At 36.8% G+C, this 13325-nt stretch overlaps 1 long non-coding RNA gene across 1 annotated transcript; it reads right to left on the reverse strand.

The window, feature by feature from the left end:
- Positions 1-5706: 5706 nt before the first annotated feature.
- LOC140603418 (uncharacterized) lies at positions 5707-12813 on the reverse strand. Its single transcript, XR_012006402.1, has 3 exons — positions 12628-12813; positions 9936-9981; positions 5707-6054 (listed from the first exon to the last, which is right to left on the reverse strand). It is a non-coding gene; the product is annotated as an uncharacterized lncRNA (long non-coding RNA).
- Between the last annotated feature and the right edge of the window lie 512 nt (positions 12814-13325).

Here is a 13325-nt window from a genome sequence, read left to right on the forward strand (position 1 = left end):
AAGCAAAACAAAAAACAAAATTTAGGGAGAAATATGTCATTTTTATGGATAGGGAGACTCACTGTTGTTAAGATGTCAGTTCTTCCAAACTTGATCTATGGATTCAATGCAATCCCAATCAAAGTCCCAGCAAGTTATTTTGTGGACATAGACCTCCTGATTCTAATGTTTTTATGGAGGGGCAAACAACTAGAATGGCTAAAACAATATTGAAGAATAAAGTTGGAAGGCTGACACTACCTAACTTCAAGAGTTACTATAAACCCACAGTTATCAAGACAGCATGGTATTGGTGAAGGAATAGACAGATAAAAAGCCAGTTTCTTAAAAAAATGAAACATACTCTAACCATATCACCCAACAAATTAGACTCTTTGGTATTTGCCCAAAGATTCTGAAAAATTATGTCCACACAAAATACACATACAAGGATATTTATAGCAGTTTTATTCATAATTGCCAAAACTTGGAGTCAACAAATTGTCTATCAAAAGTGAATGAATAAATAAATAATCTCTGATACATCTCCTCAATGGACAATTATTGGGTGCTAAAAAGAAATAAGCTTTCAAGGGGTGAAAACACATGGAGGAATCTTAAATGTCCATTACTAAGTGAAGAAGCCAATCTGAAAAGCCTACATACTGTATGATTCCAACGTAAGGACATTCTGGAAAAGACAAAACTACATAGACAGTAGAAAGATCAATGGTTACCAGGGGTTGGTGGAGGAGGAATGAATAGTTACAGAATAGAGGATTTTCAGGGCAGAGAAAATACTCTGCATGTTACTATAATGATGGAAACATGCCATTATAAACTAGTCCAAACAACAACATGTACAACACCATGGAAGAACCCTAATGTAAGCTATATATACACTTTGGCTGATTATGATGTGTCAACGTAGGTTCATTGATTGTAAAAATATGTACCACTGTGGTGAGGAATGTTGATAATGGAGGAGGCTGTGCATATGTGGAGATGGGGGTATAGCGGAAATCTCTACACTTTTCTCTCAATTTTGCTGAGAACCTAAAATTTCTCTAAAATTAATGTCTTTAAAAAGATTTGGAGAAAAAAAATTTTGAGAAGAGCCAAAGGATGACCCCATAGGGTCCTAAGTTAATGACATGTTAACACCAACCATCTGGAGTGGAGCAGTCTATAAGATAGAGTGCCCTGTAACTAACTAACCATGGGATCACCTGGTAGCTGAGAGGGGGCACAGAAAGGAGTGATGGAACCGTAGGTGTGGGAAAGTAACTATGGCATCCAAAGGCCCCAAATTCTCACAGTCATGACCTTTGCTCTGTGCAAGTGGCTTCTTCCCCAACACTCTTGACCTTTCCTTAGCAAGGGCCAGTATTTTGCTTCCCAGACTGCAGTTGCCATCAGAAACCAGGATGCTGTTATGAGAGAATACCAGGTGCCATCCAGATGGGGGAAATATGATTCCTAGCACCTGAAGTGTACCCTTGACCAAGGAGAAGTTTCCTCTGGGGTGTCCTGGATCTTTCTCAGAGCTATTCATATAATCTATAGTCTCTTAGTTCATAGGATCTGAAATGTGGGGACAATGTGGTACTCACTACTGCCACATCCATGTCTGATCTTACCACGTAATCATCTTGTTCTGCTTCTACTTGGAAGAAAAAGCAAGCACCACCAACTCCATAAACTTGGGAGTATCTTTGATTTAACTCCTGACCCGACCTTGGTCTATGTTGCCCCGTAACTGCTCCCACCTTACCCTCCTGCATCCTCTGATACTGAGCATGTGAATGTTAGGGGTTACTCTGATGGCCTCTGCGAGAGCCCTTTGGGTAAGTTTGCAGTCTGCTGAAGTGCACTAAATTTTCACCACTAATCACTTGAAGAAAGTCAGGTTCTTGTAAAACTAGAACTCAGAAGATAAACCCTAGTGATGTGGGAAAAGGATTACCCTCTTTCCTTTGTATTTCAATCTCTGGTGTCTAGACTTTAAAGAATGAATTCTAGAGGTGTGATCCTGGATAAAGATACTCAAATGGTGAGTATTCTTCTGGTGGCAGGTTGGGAGCAAGGAAATGATAGTACTCAGACTCAATTTCTCTTGGAAACCTAATCAACCAGCTTCATATGGTTTTCTGTTTATTGTCTTACTAGTATCTGGTGAAATACGAATAACATTTTGTGTGCTGGCTAGAATTTTGTCTCAGCTAAGCCTCAAAGAATAACACTGAAGGAAAAAGCCAATAATGACCATGAAAATTATCCTTTGTTCCCCTTCCTGTTTTTTTTTTTTTTTTTTGTTTTTGTTTTTTTTTTAATTCCAGAGGTAAAATAATCCCGATGGCGCAGATCTCATTGAGACATCACCACAGGAGTTACAAGGTGAATAGGTGTCTTTCACCATTTGGAGAAATTTCTTTTAGCATGAATTCTGAAAGACCTGGCTTTTTTCTTCCTTGAGATAGATTCAATTTTCCTTTCCCTTAATTAACCTGAACTCAATTAAGTTAATAAGTTACAAAATATTTTGTAGGACGGAAGCTTACTGATGGCTGGTCATTGTTTTGGTGAAGATCTAAAATGCATCACAATCTTTATGGGATAATTAAGACTGACAAAAATGAACAAAACCCTAAAAATCACAAATTTTCATTTAGATCTCAATCATACCATTGCCAATTAAAGGTGTCCAAAGAATGCAAGAATTTATATTTTCTCATGCTGTTTTTTTTGTGTGCTTACATAAGTTTTCTAAAATTGGAACTGTTGCACAGATACAATTTTGCATTCTTGCTTTTGACATAAAATTAAGAGTCTCCATTTTGGTATATTTTTTCTATACTTACTCTTTTTAAAAGTCTGACTCTTAATCCCTCCAATTTTCAATAAACAGACACACGGATGAACAATATAAATAATATTTGTCTTCAGCTCATTTGTTGTGCTCTTTTATACATTTTTTTTCTTTTATACATTTTTTAAATCTTGAAAAATGGGATCCAAATAGCATCTGAAAGCCTTTTCAAAGAATTATTTTTATTTTTTCATACGGAAAATCATGTTCAGGTGGGAGCCACAGACCATACTAGTGTTGAAAAAAGGAGAAGCCAAATTGGTCTGGACACCTCTCATCTTGGAACCTAAGGCTGGTGAGAGAAAAGATACTAGGAAAAACAACTTTCTCCTCTGTCTCTGGAGAAAAAGAAAACATACCTTGCTCTTCAAGACTCCCTGGGAAGCAGCAGACTGGCATTGCCCAGTGCGGCATGTCACATATAGCATAATATACAGGATAATCTCAACAGACTCATTCCAATAGTTATACATTTGTTTTAAAGGGCATTAGAAAAAATATTACCAATATTTAAAACATATATAATTTTAGGGATATTTTTGCTTAACACAAGACTAATATTGACAAGTGAGTAGATTTAAAATCGACTTAAAATATCAGCCATTGTTCTGTTGGTAGATGGATGTGGTAAAAAAAATGGTGGCATATGAATGACTTGGGACTGGAAACATAGGTAATAAAAGAATCAAGAAATGATAATTGAGTTTCAGCTCTGATGCTAATTGGCTTCATTGATTGGTTGCTGATTTTTTAAATTTAAATTCAATTAATTGACATATGGTGTTTTATTAGTTTCAGTGATAGAGTTCAGGTTCATGAGTCTTATAGAATACCCGATACTCATTACATCACATACGGATTTTGACATCATTATGACGTGAGGATTTTATTAGATGATCACTAAGATCCTCTGTATCCCTGTGCTATTAGAGAAAACATGTAAATCATTTTGGATAAGAAACATGGAATCTTCTATTTCTTGAAAAGCAATGACCTGAATGTCGTCTACATTATCATGCTCTGTTCATCAGGATAGGTAATCAGATAGATCCTCTTTCTTTTTTTTTTTTTTTCTCGGTGAACTTCTAACAAGCTGGATATATCGAATCTGGAATTTCACTGTTCTCATTGCCTTAAATGGATAGTATCTCCAGGCTTACCACACTCCCAAGTCGTGACACACCATATAATAAAATTGTTGAAAAACAGTCAGAGGTGGGATGCCTGGATGGCTCAGTGTTGGAGCGTCTATCTTTGGCTCAGGTCGTCATCCTAGTGTCCTGGGATTGAGTCCCAAGACGGGCTCCCTGCGTGGAGCCTGCTTCTCCCTCTGCTTGTGTCTCTGCCTCTCTCTCTGCGTCTCTCATGAATAAATATATAAAATCTTAAAAAAAAAAGAAAAGAAAAATAGTCAGAGGAGAAAGCCTAAAGTCGCCAGAGATAAAAGATGTTATCTAGAGGAGGACAAAATTAAGAAATTCACTGACATCAGAAACAATGCAAGCCAGAAGATGATGGAAGTGTCTGATATTTTTAAAGTGCTAAAATAAAAATAAAAACAAAATAATCATCCTAGAATTCCATGTCCGGATAAAACATCCTTCAAAATGAAAAGCTAAATAAAAACATTTGAAATAAAAGGTTTAAAGAATTTGTCATGGGGTGCCTGGGTGGCTTGGTGGGTTAAGAGTTGAAATCTTGATCTCAGCTCAGGTCATGATCTCAGAGTAATGAGTTTAAGCACTGCTTTGGGCTCCATGCTGGACTTGGAGCCTACTTAAGAAAACATTTGTCACCAGCAGAACTTCCCTGCAAGAAATACTGAAGAAGGTTCTTCAAGTTGAAGGAAAATGAAATAGGATGAAAAATCAAATCTACCAAAGGAATTAAGAGCACTGAAAGTGGTCAAATATGTGGGTAAATATAAATGGAAAAGGACTAGTTGTTACTAATTTAGCAAAAAAATTTATATTCTACATCCATTTTTAATGATGACACCATTAGATTTGGTTATTTTTCAGTGAAGAAGTTGTGTCTGAAGTTCACAACCTACTGTTTGTCATCTCATTGGGGGTATTACATATTTGCAATATTCTCTGTTAATTATTTTTTTAATAATTAGATCCATTGGAAATATTTTGCTGAGTATGAGGGAGAAGAATAAGGGAAACTTGGTGATATATCCAATTACTGACCTCTTTACTTTGTTTTTATATAATTTTCTCTAGAATTATAGGTAGGCATCATAACTGCATAATAGAGATAAGAGACTAGAGTCTGAGAAGTTAAGCAATGTGATCAAGATACAGAGTTAATTCACTTCTTGAGTCCCAGATGCATTTAACTCTAAATAAACACTTTATGGAGACACAGTATTTTATTTTATTTTTTAAATTTATTTTTAAGGATTTTATTTATTTTAAAAAGAGAGGGAGGGGCACAAGGAGGGGGAGAGAGAGAAAATCTCAAGCAGACTCCCCATTGAGCAGGGAATCCAACATGGGGCTTGTTCTCAAGACCTTGAGATCATGACCTGAGCTGGAATCAAAAGTCAAACTTAATCAACTGAGCCACTCAGGCACTCTTGGAAACATTGCATTTTTAAATGTTCTAAAAGCCCATGCCAGAAAGGGTGCTCTAAGAATAAATAGCATCTCTTAAATAAGTGAGTCACTCTCTACTCCTCTGGGTCTCAGTTTTTCCATCTGTAAGGTGGGCAGAAGGGCCTGGCATCAAATGGTACTTTTTTTCCCTCCCATCTCCATAACTGTTATTTAAGCCCAAAGCACGGTTCCTAAAGTGGTAAATTCTTTCCCCACTCAACACCACTGACCAAATAGCCAAATAACAAAATAACATTTGATGGCAAGCAGGTAATTTATTCAATGGCCAGAGAAGGAACAGAGAAGGGAAGCTTGTGTTCCAAGGGCATCTTCCCCCTGATTAGGTCTCATGGTCAGGGTTTTGTGGGGCTAAGGTAAGGAGGTTTGTAAGGCCACCCCTTAAGTGGGTGCAGTAGGATCTGTCACTGGTGCTGGTAGGTGTGATTTTTGTTATTATAATTAGATACTGATGATCTTGAGGTTTTCTGGAGGGTTGACTCCGTATCTAAACTGGATCAAACCTGTTGAAAACTGGGTCATGGGGGCTTGTTTGAAGGTTGTGGCTTCTGGCATCTGGCCTTAGTTTCCAATGTCAAGCAGCACCTGTAAGGAGGGTTAGAAAGTGGGTTATTGTGGCTTGTGAGTGAGTCCCCGGGGACAGCATGTCACTGTTCACCCAGTTGCTGACACCATCAAAAGTCAGTGCATCATTGTGGGATTCTACTTAAGCATCCACCCACCACCCGTCACTGAGCCCCATTGATTCTATTTGCTGTATATTTCTCAGAGTCATCCCTTGCACTCATCCATTGCTCTTGTCCTAGCCCAGGACAGACACGTCTCTTGTCTGGACCACTGCAAGGGCTTCCTAATTCCCCTGTACCTTCCATATGCAGTAACTATATGTTGACACGTCTTTTTGAAAGGAGAAGTATTTCAAACGTGTAGAGAGATCGTAAGTCATATAAAATAGATAAAACTACATTCAGACTCAACATGTGAATTTTGAAAAAATAAAAAAATTTAAAATGTGTGTTTTGACATTTGTCTTAAGTAGCTTTTAAAAAAAAGTAAATATAATTTTTACTTAAGTTGCAATTTGTAGTGTCACAGTTTTGGTTTCCTTGACTCCTTCATAAAGGTATACACTGTCCTAAAGATGGTGGGCAGACCCCCAAGCAATTTCCAATGTTGAAACCATGAGAAGATTCTGCTGTGGGGCCTAAAGACTATGCAATTTGGGTGGGTAAATAATTTGTTTTAATTGCAAATTATGAATTCAAAATACAAACAAAGAATATGTTTAAGTTTTTATTTAAATTTCAGTTAGGTTTTTTTTTCATAATGTTGTCTTTATTTTTTTAAAGTTTTACTTAAGTTCCAGTTAGTTAACATACAGTGTAATATTAGTTTCAGGTGTACAACATAGTGATTCAACACTTCCATATAACACTAGGTGCTCATCACAACAAGCGCTTATTCTTGATCAAGTGATCACTCCTTGATCCCCACACCCTATTTCACCCATTCCCCCCCCCCACCTCCCCTTTGGTGACCATCTATTCTCTAGAGAAGAGGATCTGTTCCTTCATTTGCCTCTCTCTTTTTTGTCCTTTGCTCATTTATTTTGTTTCTTAAATATAAACAAAAGTTCATATATATTTGGAAAGTAAAACTTATAACAATTGAAAAAATAAGCTGACAAATGTTACATAAATGATAGAATACAGAAAAATAACGTAATATTGTATTAACTAAAGGCTTGAGTCACCTCTTTAATACTTGCTCCCTACAGTTTTGGCTGTATATTCTTTGACTGACACTTCAAATTGAAATGCTTTTGTAATACCATTTTGTATAGAGAGAACAGAAAGATAATTCAATCTTGCCTCCAACACAGTTGATTAAAAAAACTTGTTTCTTTATTATTGATACTTTGGAATAATTTGTTCAAGCTTGACTTCATTTTGGTATGGTAGTGCCTTGTAAACTTGGGGGATTTTTGTCCAATTTAGGGACAACTTAATTAAGTTTCCTTCATCTATGAGCTGTAATATTTCAGGGTAAATTAAATTTTCTTGTGCGGTGACTAATCTTAAACACTCATTGGGTTGACAACCCTGATAAATCACCTCCCACGTCTTCCGGTGCTGCATACTTTAGGAGATTTTCATATTCACATATGACCATGCAAGTATATGTCCCAATGTCTGGTGCATTAGCACACACGATGACAAGAATGCTTCTGGAAGCCATTTCTGCATGGTGCTATGTATATATATACAGAAGGGACTGAACCACAAAACTATATTTCTATATTTCTAAATTATTTCCAATTCAACTTTCCCTTAAGAGATCTTAAACTTCTTGAGGCTATTCCAAAGTCATTGGCACCAAAGGAAGTTGGACAAAGGGAAAAATGGAGTGAAAAGAGGTAATGGTCTTAACCAATTGGGTTAAAATATCAGATTTTTGCAAAATTTGTTAAAGCATATGACCATGAGAATACCATGCTAAGTTTCCTCCCAGGACTTTGGAAGGAACCCATAGGAGAGAAGCCTGAAGCTAAAGTTTTTTTTCTTTTTTTTAAAATTTTATTTATTTATGATAGTCACCACAGAGAGAGAGAGAGAGAGAGGCAGAGGGAGAAGCAGGCTCCATGCAGGGAGCCTGACGTGGGATTCGATCCTGGGTCTCCAGGATCGCACCCTGGGCCAAAGGCAGGCGCTAAACCACTGCGCCACCCAGGGATCCGACCCTGAAGTTTCTATTAACTTCTCAAATCCCCCTCTGATGACCACATATACAATGCTGTGTCTGCAGACCCCACTGGTCTATTGCGGTGCCTTGTGCAAACTGGTAAAAAAAAAAAAAAAAAAAAAAAGTGCTCTTCTCAGTGGACACACCTTTGTGAGTAAATAGCTTTATGAGCAATAGCACCTTCATGTAAATAACATGGTGCTAATCCCTCTAGGCAGTTGAAGCTCTGAGAAGGTGCATGCCTTGGCAAGCATGATAGGGGCCAGATTTCGTCCCATGCTGATTGTTTGCCTGTTGCCTCATGTTGCAAAACCCTGGGTGCTAGCTCTGTATGCGTGCACGATAAGAAGAATGTAATGCATTCTCATGAGACTTACATTTATATTTCAATGGAATCATACTGACCTATCATTCTGCAACTATCTGTATTATACAAAAGGCTTTTAAGAAATACTTATGATAATTTGAATAGATAGATGAATAGATATAATCCTATCATTTTGTTTGCTATAACTGTATTCCATTGTTGGGGTAGATCAAATTATGCTTAATCTATTCCCATACAAATTAACATTAAAACTTTGCCTCCCTGGCCCCTCTCCCCTATCATTTCTTTATTACAAATAAAGCAGCAATGGGCATCTTGGACATATTTCTTTGTGTTTATGAGAGTTTTCAATCTATTTAATTGGAAGTGGGATTTCTGGGTGTGTAGTTTGACACATATTGGCAAATTATTCTCCAACGTTTTTGTAACTATATACATCTCCAATAGAATATGAGTTCCCAACTTCCTACATTTAAAAAATAATAATTGTTTTTGGTAGATTTAAATTTTTGCCAATTTGAAGAGGAGTTAAATTGTATCTGATTTTATTGTAAACTATATTTCCTGTGAATACAAGAAACGTTGAGGAAGTTTTAAAATACCTATCACATGTCTAGCTTGCTCTGTTGTAAACTGAATACTTAGATGCTTTTTCCACTTTTCTACATAGTTGTTTGACTTTTAAAAAACTAAATTGGCAGGGTCTTTTTTTTTAACATTTTATGACCTCTAAAATTTTTTTGTGTATGTGGGTAGCAATTTTTCCACTCTCTTGATTATCTTTTGGCTTTATTTATTGTGAATTTTTCACACAGAACATTTTATTTCTTTTTAATATTTTATTTATTTATTCATGAGACACACACACACACACACACACACACACACACACACACACACAGAGGCACAGGCAGGCTCCATGCAGGGAGCCCGACATGGGACTCGATCCATGGTCTCCAGGATTACGCCCTGGGCCGAAGGCGGCACTAAACCGCTGAGCCACCGGGGCTGCCCCACACAGAACATTTTAATTTTAATACAGTTATGTTTAATAGTCTTTTAATTATGTTTTTCACTTTTAGCATTTTTCTTAAGTATTCATATCTCAGGTGGGTAAAAGTTATGCTATTTTATCTTGGTTACCTGAAATAGATTATTCTATTTTATCTAAATTTTGAAACATTTTAATGGAAACTTTTAATCCATCTATTATTTTCTTTTCTGTGTGGTATAAGATAGGAATCTATTTATGTTTGTTTTTACATAAAAGCAACCAGTTTTCCCCCAATGTCATTTATTGAATTGCTCATCTTTTGCCTCTGACCTGGAATGCCAAACCTGCCAAGCTTCCTTGTGTGAGCAGGCTGTTTCTGGGTTCTTTATCTGCCTCACTTACCAATTTGCTCAGTCTTTCCTGGAATCTTTTAACTTCTTTAAAATACCTTGAAAAAAGAAAAAGAAAAAAAAATACCTTGGCATCTGACTAAATGATCCTCCTTTGTTCCTTTATCTGCAAAATTTCTTGCCTATTTTTTGCTTTTACCTTTTTCACATATAATTTAGAACCAGCTATGTAAGTTACACACACAACATCCGCACATATCAAATCTATTGTGATTTTGTTTGAAATTCCATTATCTTTATTGATTACCTTGGGGGAGAAATAACATCTTTATGTCAGTTTATTCATCCTATCTATGAACTCTACTAATATTTCTATTAATGTAGGTCCTAGGACCAAAGTAGTGTCAGAAGCACTTAGGGACAGATGGATTAAATTAGTCTAGGAGCAGAGTCATTAATCTATAAGTGGAAACATTCTGGAGGCAGGATGACATTTAAGTGATATCTGGGCACTGACTCAGCTTTCTTTGCCTGGGGATTAGAATGTGGCTAGAGAGATTTTAATGTTTGTAAACACTGAACACAAGTGCAGAGATTGTTGGTGTAGCTATAATTCTAACACTCACTTATGGTTTAAGGCAAAGAGTATGAAGAAGCAAATTGATACCAAGTTTTCCTTCTTTCTCAGTTCCAATCGGACTTTCTACCTGTGGAGAGAGCCACCTGCACTGTGGGTCCCATAGGTAAGCAAGAACCAAGGGGAAAGCTGAATTCATCTAACTCTATGGAACCACCTCAATTCCACTATGTTCTAAATCCTGGCTAAACACAATTAGAACTTGTATCTAATTATGTATCTAATAATGTCGTCCGCTTCCATCATTGCACTGATGGTCTGCAGTTTCACTGAAAGGAGTCATTAAAAGAATATCTTAGACCTTAGTAAGCTCACTGCATCTATGGACTCAGTGTATGGATGTTGTCAAGCATTATGTCTTTAATATTGTCGCTGTTCTGTTTTTTCACTTATTCAGCCTGGAACTCTTTTAGATGTATTTGGATCCCCTCCATCTGTTCTTCATAATGTCTTTTTACATCTTTTTAAAAATAGTTTTCCTTTCCTTACATCTCTGATCAGTGACGTTCTGCATGATGAGCCGAGGTTGATACTTCAAGAACTGTGAAAAGTCTGAGATTTTTTACTATTTACAACCAGGTTAGCATGTCACCTTTTTAAATGTACACTGGTAGGAAAACAGAAGATCTCTGGGTCAGAGACAAAAACAGGTTATTGCTCATAGCAAAGCCACAGCCAGAGTAACATCATAGCTTTGGATTGATAAGACCCACATTCCTATAGGGTGCCATAGAAAGAGCCAAGTAATACTAGGACACACAGTGGGAATGTCTTATAGGAGAAAATCCTGAGTTTAGGAAACTGATCTTACATAGAAGCTGCTGGTAAACCTGCCTATCCTGTCTTCTATAGAGAGATATGATTTTTCTCACCCTTACAGGAAAGCAAATGTTTCTGGGGAGGGAAGAAAATGTGTCTAGTTTTATTACCCTGGAATATCTCCAGGGACAGACACCTTAAAATCTCTACAGAAGGAGTTACAGTCTTTATCTTTACTTATCCATAATATAAATGCATTTCTGCAGGGGAGTTCCTATCTCCATCTTTCCAAAGCTACCTGCTTGTATAAACATTTCTGAAAATAGTCCTGGAACACATGATCTGTTAATGCCTGGATGTGTAGAAATGTGATAAATTCAGGGGGAATTATTTCCCAACACCACATGAATTCTCTTTTGAAATGTTCTGATCTATTTTTTAACTCCTGTGCTAAATATTTAATTTGTCTATATAATTTTCATTTCAAAAAATTTCATTTGTTTCTTTTAAAATCTTTTTATATCCTCTATTCTTGAAATAAAATTATTTTTTAAAATTTTCTGTAAATTTCTTTCAAAAAGAATTGCTCTTGCTTCATTAATTTTTCTACTGGTTAGGTTGGGTCACTTAGTCTTAATCTTAAGTGTTTTATTTCCTCTTGTGTGTGCTGTTTTGGGTTTGTTTATTTTAATGAGAGAATCATGTGCTCTGAGTTATAGAAGTATCTCAATGTTCTCATGTTCGCACCTCACAGATCACTAGGGTTTCTCCAAATCTAGATTATTCCAATAGATGTTTTGGTTTTGGATTTGCACACCAAAAGAGTAGAGTATACTTGGACCACGCATTTGTACCCATAATTTCAGTAAAAGTTTCTACTTTCTATTGGTTTCAGTACCAAACATATAGCAACTCAAATGTACTGAACACTTATTATGTGCCAGGCACTAAGTCCCTAATGTATATTACCTTACTTTATCCTTGCTATAACCTTGAGATATATATTATTATCAATCCCATTTCATGGATGGGAGGGTGAAGCTTGCAAAGATCAAATTATTTTCCTATAATCCACCCAATCGGTAGCAGAACTAAGATTCAAATCCAAGAAGTGTAGACTCAGACACCCTATTACAAATCTCTATATTAAGTATCCCTTGAAGAACACAAAAGAAATATGTAGTAGGTGAGTGAATGATCCAGCAAAAATTCATGAATAGAAGTTACCAGAAACCCATCTCCCCACAACCTCCCAAGCCCATCTCCCTAGTTCAGTGTCAGGGCATCCACAATCTCAAACTCAACCATAACTGTGATGATCTAAAACCTGCAGAATAGTCAGACCTACCGCTTTCCTCCCAAAAAGGCTTGAAGGCATTTCATGGTCTTTCCACCAGCATGGAAAATGCTATTAAAAGACTGTGCTGAGAAGCTCTACAGAGGCCAGTGTGCTCACAGTCTTAACAGCTGCCATCCCGCCACCATCTGCAGCTTTTATTTGTCTGGGTGATATGTGGCACTTTTGAAGAGATCTGGGCTTTCAGGAAATGACAGGCCATGAGTGAGGGAAAACATGAAATAGACCCTAGTTTGAGAGCCTTTATCGAGTGGGTAAAATGTGACAGAATGACTAGCCATAAAAGGCAGTCAAGTGTCCCAGCTCTGCAAATGCTATGCAGAAGCATCATAGCTGTGAAATTAAATTCAGTCCTTTGTGGATTTATGGTGACTGTCTTCCAAATTAGCAATCAGTCAGGCTATAGGATTCTGACTCTCCCATTTACAGTGCAGGAGGTGAGGATGGCTGATAGTAGGAGGGTTCTTTTCCAGAATCATAGGAGACCAGAGAAGTGAACGTTCTGGCTCTACACGTTATCAGGATAAATAAGAGCATTTCTTGATAGTCCAACACCTATGAACAAATACGCCTTTGTAAATATATTTTGTTAGATTTAAAAATATTATAAAAGTAATACATACTTATTGTAACATATCAAACCACTCAAATCTACTTACATGACATGATGATGTTAATTATTTTGATTT

This window comes from Canis lupus, chromosome 14, assembly GCF_048164855.1.
Source record: "Canis lupus baileyi chromosome 14, mCanLup2.hap1, whole genome shotgun sequence".
Classification (NCBI taxonomy): domain Eukaryota; kingdom Metazoa; phylum Chordata; class Mammalia; order Carnivora; family Canidae; genus Canis; species Canis lupus.